This window comes from Cryptomeria japonica, chromosome 8, assembly GCF_030272615.1.
Source record: "Cryptomeria japonica chromosome 8, Sugi_1.0, whole genome shotgun sequence".
Taxonomy (NCBI): domain Eukaryota; kingdom Viridiplantae; phylum Streptophyta; class Pinopsida; order Cupressales; family Cupressaceae; genus Cryptomeria; species Cryptomeria japonica.
Genome location: NC_081412.1, coordinates 2,191,764 through 2,200,563, shown reverse-complemented (window position 1 = coordinate 2,200,563; position 8,800 = coordinate 2,191,764).

Sequence of the window (8,800 nt, the reverse complement as noted above, 5' to 3'; positions counted from 1 at the left end):
AAATTTGAAAATTATGATTGTTTTGGGGAAACACTGCCCAAATTTTTATGGATGAGCGAATTGTAGATTTTATTGTATTTTCGTGGTGTTGTGCACTTGTGGATCAATTGACTTTTCCAAAATTTGTTTGGTTAAGTTTGAAAAATTGAGCTTTTTGGAGCTCCATTAATGGTGGATAGCCTCCATGACTGATTTTTGGTGCAAAATTGGCCTTTTGTGAAAATGAGAATTTGATGCTAAAAATGTGATATTATTATGTGGAATCATTATATTATATATGTAATTTTTGAATTGGGATTGATTCAAATCCAATTTCATGCTATAATGGCCATTCGAGCATTGAAGAATGTGATGTTTAAAATACATTGTTGAGTTTTATGAGTATTTTTGTTGTTTTCATTGTTTATGTGTTGTTTCTCATTTGTGGGAATGAGATGATCTTGGGTGTGGGTATTTAGAGTCAATAAGGGGAGTGGCTCTCAATGGGGGTTGGAGCCCAAAGTGGTTGCCAAGGTAACTCATTGGAGAGTTGAACTAACAAGTGAAAACATAAGTAAAACAAAGGAGTTAGCACACTAATAAGATAATTATGGATGCCCCTTGCATCCCTTAAGTGCTTGTAAAGGCTAAGGGCATATTGGGAAGGCTTGGTCATTTGTAGCGCATTGATCTGGAAAATTCGAGTCTCCTTGCCTTCACAAAAGGACTACTCGGATCCGCATGAGCCATCCCTTCGAGTTATCCAATGACACTCCTGCTTCTTGGTCTCTAATATCTAACCCCATGTAGACTTGAGTGGTGACCTTATGGTGGATTCATAACTTGGTATCATTCATATCCTTGATAACTGAATTGCATTCTTGCATACCTTGTTGTGGCATGTATGCTTCATGCATGGTATGAGTGTAAGCCTATTGTATTCTTATTTGCCTTGGTGAGTGTACGGGCCTTGTGACTATCTCCACAAGCACAGTGGGGCAAACATATGGGTACCTCATGGTCAATTGACGCTTCACACCACTGTTGGGGACCAATGGACTAGTTAGTGAGCACTTTGGAGAGCTTCTTCAACTTTCTCAGCACTTGACCTTTTTCATCCTTTTCCATTGCAAGTTGTAAAATGAATGTAATTTGATATAAGCATTTTAATTATTGTTCTATCGTATATTGAGAACACTCTGATTGGAGAATGATATAATGAAACATATTGATATAAATTAGTGTAGACTTTAGTGGATTGGTGTTGGAACCGACCACCTCACATGACTATGTATGCTTCTCAATTGATGCTATATGATGATGCTATCATAGGAACACTTCATTTGGTGTTTTAAAATGAACTTAGATATGTTCTTAGAGTTCTGAAGATTGATTTAGTCATCTCCTATTGGGATCATAAGTCTTTGATCAAGGCCTTATAGGATTGAGCCCTTTAGAGCCAATTTGGGCTTAACCAGAACCACCCGACAAGTGTTTCTTGGAGTCCAATTGTGGTTTTTAGTTGTATTGGACTATTATGTGTCTATGTGTGCCAATTGTGGGTGTTGTGGGTTAAGTTGTGGCAAAATGAGTCTACCTAGTCTTCGCCTTGTCTTGTAGGAGAAATCCAATGACCCGATGTCACCAAACTTGACCCATTTTCTCCCAGTTTTGGGATCGTTTTCACCGAGGGGTTTAGGGTGTTTGGGGCTTCCTATAGCCCATCTGAGAAGCTCATTGGTTTTGGATGAATGCATGTCTCATGGACGTCATTGCAAGTTCACGAATCTGGAGGACTCCAATGCCTCCCAAGGATGCCTACGCGAGTCAAGGACACTTGCACATCGCGCTAGTGTCCTCTCAGGTTACTTGTGAAGTCTAGCTCTAGTGTTTGTGACACCTGTGAAGTCTAGCTCTAGCATCCAAGACACTTATATAGTCTAGCTCCAGCATCCTCAAACGTGCAAGTGTCCTTCCCAATCGACTTTGTTTTGATTGTGTTGTGAAGGTAGCAATGTTAGGGAACCTTTAGAGGTGGTTTGAGTAGGTTTTGAGTGAGTTTGATTTGGTGTCGGAGGCATCTGTTTGCATAAGGGTTTCACCAAAGCCCATCAATGACACCTAGGACTTAGCAGTTTGTCTCGTTTGATGAATCGAACTTGGTAACTTGGGGGATGGTCATGTGTGTTCCTAAACCCCTCTTAGACCTTTTCCTAGGGTTTAGGAGACCTTTCCCCTTGCCCATTTGTAGTTTTGAGTGTGTAGTCTTTCGTATGTGTGTTGTCAATTATCAACTCTTTGATCTTACCTTGAGGTTTGAGCATTATACTTGTATATGTTATGCATGATGACAATCTGTAGACATCTAAAATTGTCCTGGCCTAATTAAGTAAATATTTTATTTATTTAATTATTTTATCCCAAGCCTTCTATTAATTAAACAGATTTTTATTTATTTAATTAATTCACAAATCCTCTTCTAGCTTTCCCTATTTAAATAAGTATTTTTATTTATTTAAATTATCCTTTCTCTAAATTAAAAAATATATTAATTGACCCACATTTTCTATTAATTAAATAAATCTTTGTTTATTTAATTAAATATTTATTTAATTAATTTATTAGCTTTTTTTTAAAGATTTATTTAATTAAATATTTATTTAATTAATTTATTAGCTTTTTCCTTATATGACACTTGTCATTTATCTCTTAATTTACCTTTAACCACCTCTCTAATATTTTCCTATTTTCTATACCCACCCTCTAATCTCAGCCCGCCATTTATCCCTCCACCTCTTGATCCTAGCCCTTCATTCCTAGGGTGCTCTCTATAAAAAAAGATATTTTCCCTATCCCTTCATATCTTGATCATTCAATCAAGTGTCTACACTCTACCGAATTGCATACACAACCACAATTCGTTCTCTATTGAGCTCTTGTGCACAAGACAAATTTAAGAGAAACCATAATCAATATCAAGCAAGATCAATGGAGATCAAACCCTAAGGAGAGTGTGAATGGCATAATCTTGCTATTTTGACATTTTGCATGCTTTTGAGTTCTTCATTGGTGTATAGTGGATTGATTGTAAAACAAGGATTTTATGTGATTGAATCTTATTGATTTTTACAATATTTTAGTCTCCAATTCCATCGTATACACACTATTATTTCAAAAAATAAAATGTTTCCATGCATTTCATTTGTATTTAGCTATTATCTCCTAGGGTTCCTTGGCATGGCATTACACTCATGATAAAAGGTGTCCCACTTATGATGGATATTACATCATGTATTATTTGGTATGTTATATATGAGAGCATTATGTCATGTTAAATGTCCAAGTGCATAAAAGATTCTATAATGTGTAATAGCATGTAAGAGGAAGGTTACAAAGTAAACTTTGAATCTTGACCAAATTATGACAATCTATAACATGTCATAAACCGTCTTGGAAAAAAAGGTAAAGGACAAAATGATGCACCCAAGTTTGATGTTTAGCTATGATAAGAAAGAGGAATATGCTATCATTAGCTTAGTGGCCCATCATGTAAGGTAGGTATTGGAAATTATGTCATGGGCTTTGGATATTGGATTTTTACCTAAAAGGTTTTCACCAAGAAAATTTGTCGCCTCTGTGGATTTTTTCCTTCTCTCATTATAGTTTATTTCCAAGCATTGAGTTACACGTCATTATGTTGCTGAAATTATTGTAAATCTAAATCCCACATTAATCTCCTCCAAGGGCTATTGTAAGAAGCCATTGTCTTATTTACACTTGTATGAAGATTTTATTTGTAGATCTTTCGGTAATACAAGTGCATGCTTGGTATTTTTCCTCGTAGTTTACCTCTCCATTATGTTATTGGGAGGTCTATGTAAAAGAGTTGAATATCATTGGAAGGATATTTGAACGATATGATATATGCTTAGAATCTCTTCGAGATACATTGTAAAGTGACTTATTCCATAAAGAGTAGTATATGGTGTCATATCTTAAGAGTTTACTCTAGTTTTGCATTTATTGGGTTTAGGACATCTTGGCCCACAAACATCTCTTATGTTGTATGTGATCTATTTCTACATTGTCTTATTGTCTTATTTCAATTATATGTGTGGATCTTACCATTCAAGTCAACTTGGGGTGATTTTTGTTGCTCTCTAAAAAAATCACATTAATCCAGATATATACTATTATTGTGTTTATTGTTCCCTTGAACACATTTATAAAAGAAGACATTTTTGTCATGTAATATATTAAAAAAACATTAAGACATAAGTGTAATATTGCTCTTCAAATTATTTTATGAATATAATCCCGTTGTTTTGGTACAACATTGAGTGTGTCTGGTAAGGGACGATAACAACAACCCACCCTTGTTGGTAAGAAAGGGCCCACTCATGAACAAAGTTGCTTCATTCATTTTTGTACGTAACCATTCTGGTGTGTTGATTTCAATTTTTAAAAAAGTTTGTGTGAGCATAATAAGCTAGCAATTATGTTATTGCTTTTGATGAATTATGATTATTCTTGTAAGTGATGGATAAATAAAACTTACAGGTAATTAATACGTAGTAAATATTAAAAAAATAGTTTTATGTGGTCGGGTTCCAACAAAGTAACTATTTCCTATAGCTGATCTATAATTGTACCTAAGTCATCCTCTCTTCATTAGAATCTTTCTATCTTCCCCTATTTCTACTTATGTTGCATTTATCTAGATGAGCTTGATTCAACATTGTAGCTCCTGGCATACACATTATGACATAATTATAATTGTATGTATTTGGTTCGATAGGGCACATCAAAGCCCAGACAACATGATTGTGTAAAGCAAAAGTGAATTAACTTGGTGGGTCAATCAAATACTTATGTCATCACTATTGCGAGAACCTAGATCACAATTCCATTTTCCTAGGAAGACTGATGTAGGGACATTGGGGCAACCTAACTTCTGCATCACACAACAAACCAATGTTTATGGTTTGAAGTGTTTTGTATTTTGGTTTGGGGTTTTTGTATTTGGGAGTCTGATCGATCTTTTGCATTACCACAAAAGCAATTAAATTTGTATTCAATGTTGCGTATAGGCACACTAGATGAAGTAGACTCTTGCATAAGCAACGACCAGACAAATGTCGTAGAGCTATAGGGCAAAAAATGTCACCAAGGTGCCACAATAGGGAAGCCATTAGAGATCAGGTCTCCCCATTGGAGAGTGGTTTTCTCAAGGTGCCATCGTAAGGCTAACAATTGGAATATGAAACTTTTTTCTCGATTCTGTCAAACTCTACAAACTTGTTCGTAGTGTCCGAAGTGGTATGCCAAGGCATTTAGAAACAACCAAAGAATCTATTCCCAATTTTGTGAATTGATTGTTCCATCATATTTTTAAAGTTGCAAGTCACCCATTGCTAGTTTTAATGGCTAGAGTGAATCTTACAATCATCTAGAGTGAGAGTGAAGCACATGTCCTAATGGAGTGAAAATGAAGTGTACGATTGAATGGGTAGGGAGTGGATCGTATGGATGGTAAGTCGGTGCTAAGGGTGAGGGAAGATGTCTATTGCTTTGAACAAAGAAAGATCACCCAAATGCTAAGTTTTTGCACATACAGTACATGGCAAGGAATAGTCTTCATTTTTCTTGAATATAATTAGAGCATGTTAATGTCGTAAATAAATCAAGGGACGTTATAAATTATATAGACTTGATTTCCAATTATTCTGAAACAATTGCTCCTGAATCATTCAAGTCGAGGATTTTTCATGCATCAGATGCAATGTGCAAAGCTTTATTTCATGTGTATATGCTCCTTCACCTGTATTAAATAGAGATCGGCTGAAAAATTATCTCAATAATAAAGGACACCTAATAATCTGGATTTGCAATGCTGTAAAGCATTGTATATTTACTTCAAAACAAAGCATATTGTTACAATGTGAGGCCTCACCTCGACTCAGTCTGACATTCAGTGGATTTTATATTTAGACTATGATGGATACTGTATTTTGATGCTTTTTGAGACTTAGAACTTACATGATTTCAGGATTTGGATAACATTGCTATGATTTGATGATTTTACTTATATGCTTTATGAGGTAGAACACTACATGATTGTTAGATAGGATGATATTGCAATGATAGATGTCGTTATTGAATTTGCAGGACTTTACTCTGAATATAGAACTATGATGTATGTTTAGTTTATGTGAATTGGGATGAAATTGCTTATGTGAATTTGTTGGATAAAAGATGTATTCAATCTGTGCAGATGAAAATTGTATGCAAGTAATGATGTGTATTGTTATATTATTGAATTATATCATATATGGATATTTGGAAGTACTAATGTGTAAATTGAGATGCGCAGGAAATTTACCATGTGACCATGGAAAATTACGGAGAATCAAACCTAGACTTATGTATGTTCGTAAGTCAGGGTTTGTCTATTTGGAGAGACAACACCCCGTTTGTGTTGTATTTTATTCGTAACAGTATATGCTGCATGAGTGTTAAGTGTTATTTAAATTTATTGTGTAAAAACCACAAGAGACAATTTCATGTTTTATTTTTGTAAAAGTGTTTTATTTGTGTCACTTGACACGTGTGGATTTAAATTTAAATGTTTTATTTTGTCTCTTGGTGGGAAAGTGTTTAATTATAGTTCTTCTTAAATAAAATAATGTGTTGTCATAAATACTTTGGGAATATAATATTTGGGGTGGTCAACATATGTTTGACCCGAAAACAAACTTCAGAGGGGTTTAAAATGGATTAAATGAACACCTGGGGGTAGTTTAATAGGGTTTCCTAAAGCCCATAAGGTATACCTAGGGGTTAGGGGTAATTTTAGGCAAGTTTCTACTTTGTAATGATCTTTTTAACGCTTTAAAAATTGGTTTTTTTGAGTTGTGCGAAAATTGAAAATTTAGAAGTTAAATCTAATTTAGATTTTTCTTCTTCGAATGGGGAGTCTTTTTGCATTTTTGCTTTCTTCCCTTTTAGTTTTTAGAAACTTGTGAGAACTCAGAGAATGAGCTTCTTAAGGGAGATTTTGAGATTTTGAGGGTAATCACCCACTCCATTTTTGGAGACGAGAAATTTTGAAAAGAAAATAATGTTATGGAATAGAAAAATTGATTAAGAGTAGAAGGAAAAAGATTCGTGGATTGGGCAGCTCTTCATCAAATATCATAATACCTTTGGGCAGATTAAGGTTGGTTTCAGTTATTCATTATAATGTCTTCTTCTTGCTTATGTCTGGAAGTTTGTTGGTGTAAGAAATCTGTGTTCTTGAATGTTTTTGTTGAAAAATCTTTTGGTATTTTTGCATTATGATTTGTGTTGTGTTTTGGGAGTTTCCTCAAGACCTCTTACTCTTGGGAGAGAAGAGGATCTTGTGGGTGGTAGCAGTGACAACCCTCGAGTGAGAGACTCTCTTTTGAGAGTGATCACAAGGGATCTTTGTGTGACCCTTGCTGCATGGCCTGTTTGTGCAATGGGGGTCATAAGGAGGGATATAAGGCTAGAATGCCTTTGGGGGGCATAAGGAATAAGGGGTTGAAATTCTTGATATATTTATTGTGCCATGAGGTGGCTTCTTGTTTATTTCTTACTTGCAGTTCTCCTCAGGGTATTGGTCCACTACCACCCTTTGAAAAGATCATCACCAAAGTGTGGTGCTGTGAAGCCAAGTTGGGAGTGTGTTTGAAAATCTGTATGCATTGCCTTCTATGTGTTTGTCTGTATGTTACCCGTCTAGGAATTGGTTCTCCGAGCTCGGGGGTGGCTACCAGTTAACCTAGGTTGGGAGGCGAGCACTCCGTGGTCATATTTGTGTTTTCTATTATGCAGGAAAGTCAGGAGAAAGAGAATAGGAACCATGAAAAGACACAGAAGATTATTGTTGAAGATACTTAAATCCAGTTGCAAATATATGTTTAAATTTGTTATAGAAGTATGCCTCATTCATAGAAAAGAGAAGCAAGTTGTAATTCTTGAAAATAGACTTGAGTTTTATTGTTGTAGCTAAGCAAAGAAACATCCTGTAAATATGCAGAATATCTTAGAGTTGTAAATGCTTGTTTTATTTCTACTTGTGTTTGGGTTTCAGAAAAAGAAAAGCCTCTTCGAGTTGCATGTAAAAGCTTCTTTTGTATTATGGAAAAATTAGTTTCAAATAAATTTTATCTATATTCTACTTGTTGAAAAGTATGAGTTATTTTGCTGAAGAATTCTAAGTATAAAAAAAAATAAGAGTGTTTTAAGTAATTGTTTTATTAGTGGAAAAATCAATGAATGTGTTTTATTCAGAATAGTATGATGTATTTTAAGAAAAAAAAAAAAGTGTTAGAATAAAAGTTTAGCAAAAGATCTACTTCTATTTCTTTTATCAATAATTAGAATAAATAAATAAAAGAGCCTAAGTTTATATATATATATATATACTTAAACGTTTATTTGTGCACATGTAATTTTGGATTTACATAATGTGTTTCCCATTGTTATTTTATTTAAAATTTTGTATGTAAATCTTATTAAAATATATATATATATATATTTTTATATATATTCACCCTTGAAACTTTTATATATATAAATTTATATATATATATATTTTTTTTTTTAAAAAAAAAGGGAGATTTGGGTTCCACGCGGGCCCCACTGTGTGTACGCACAGTGAGGGCCGCGCGGCGCCCACTGTGTGAACACACAGTGGTGCCGCGGCGCCCACTGTGCGCCCACACAGTGGCGCCTCGACCCTCCCTGTCGCCTTCTTCGAACCTGCAATGAAAATGGCCGTCGCCTTGGGGTTTCG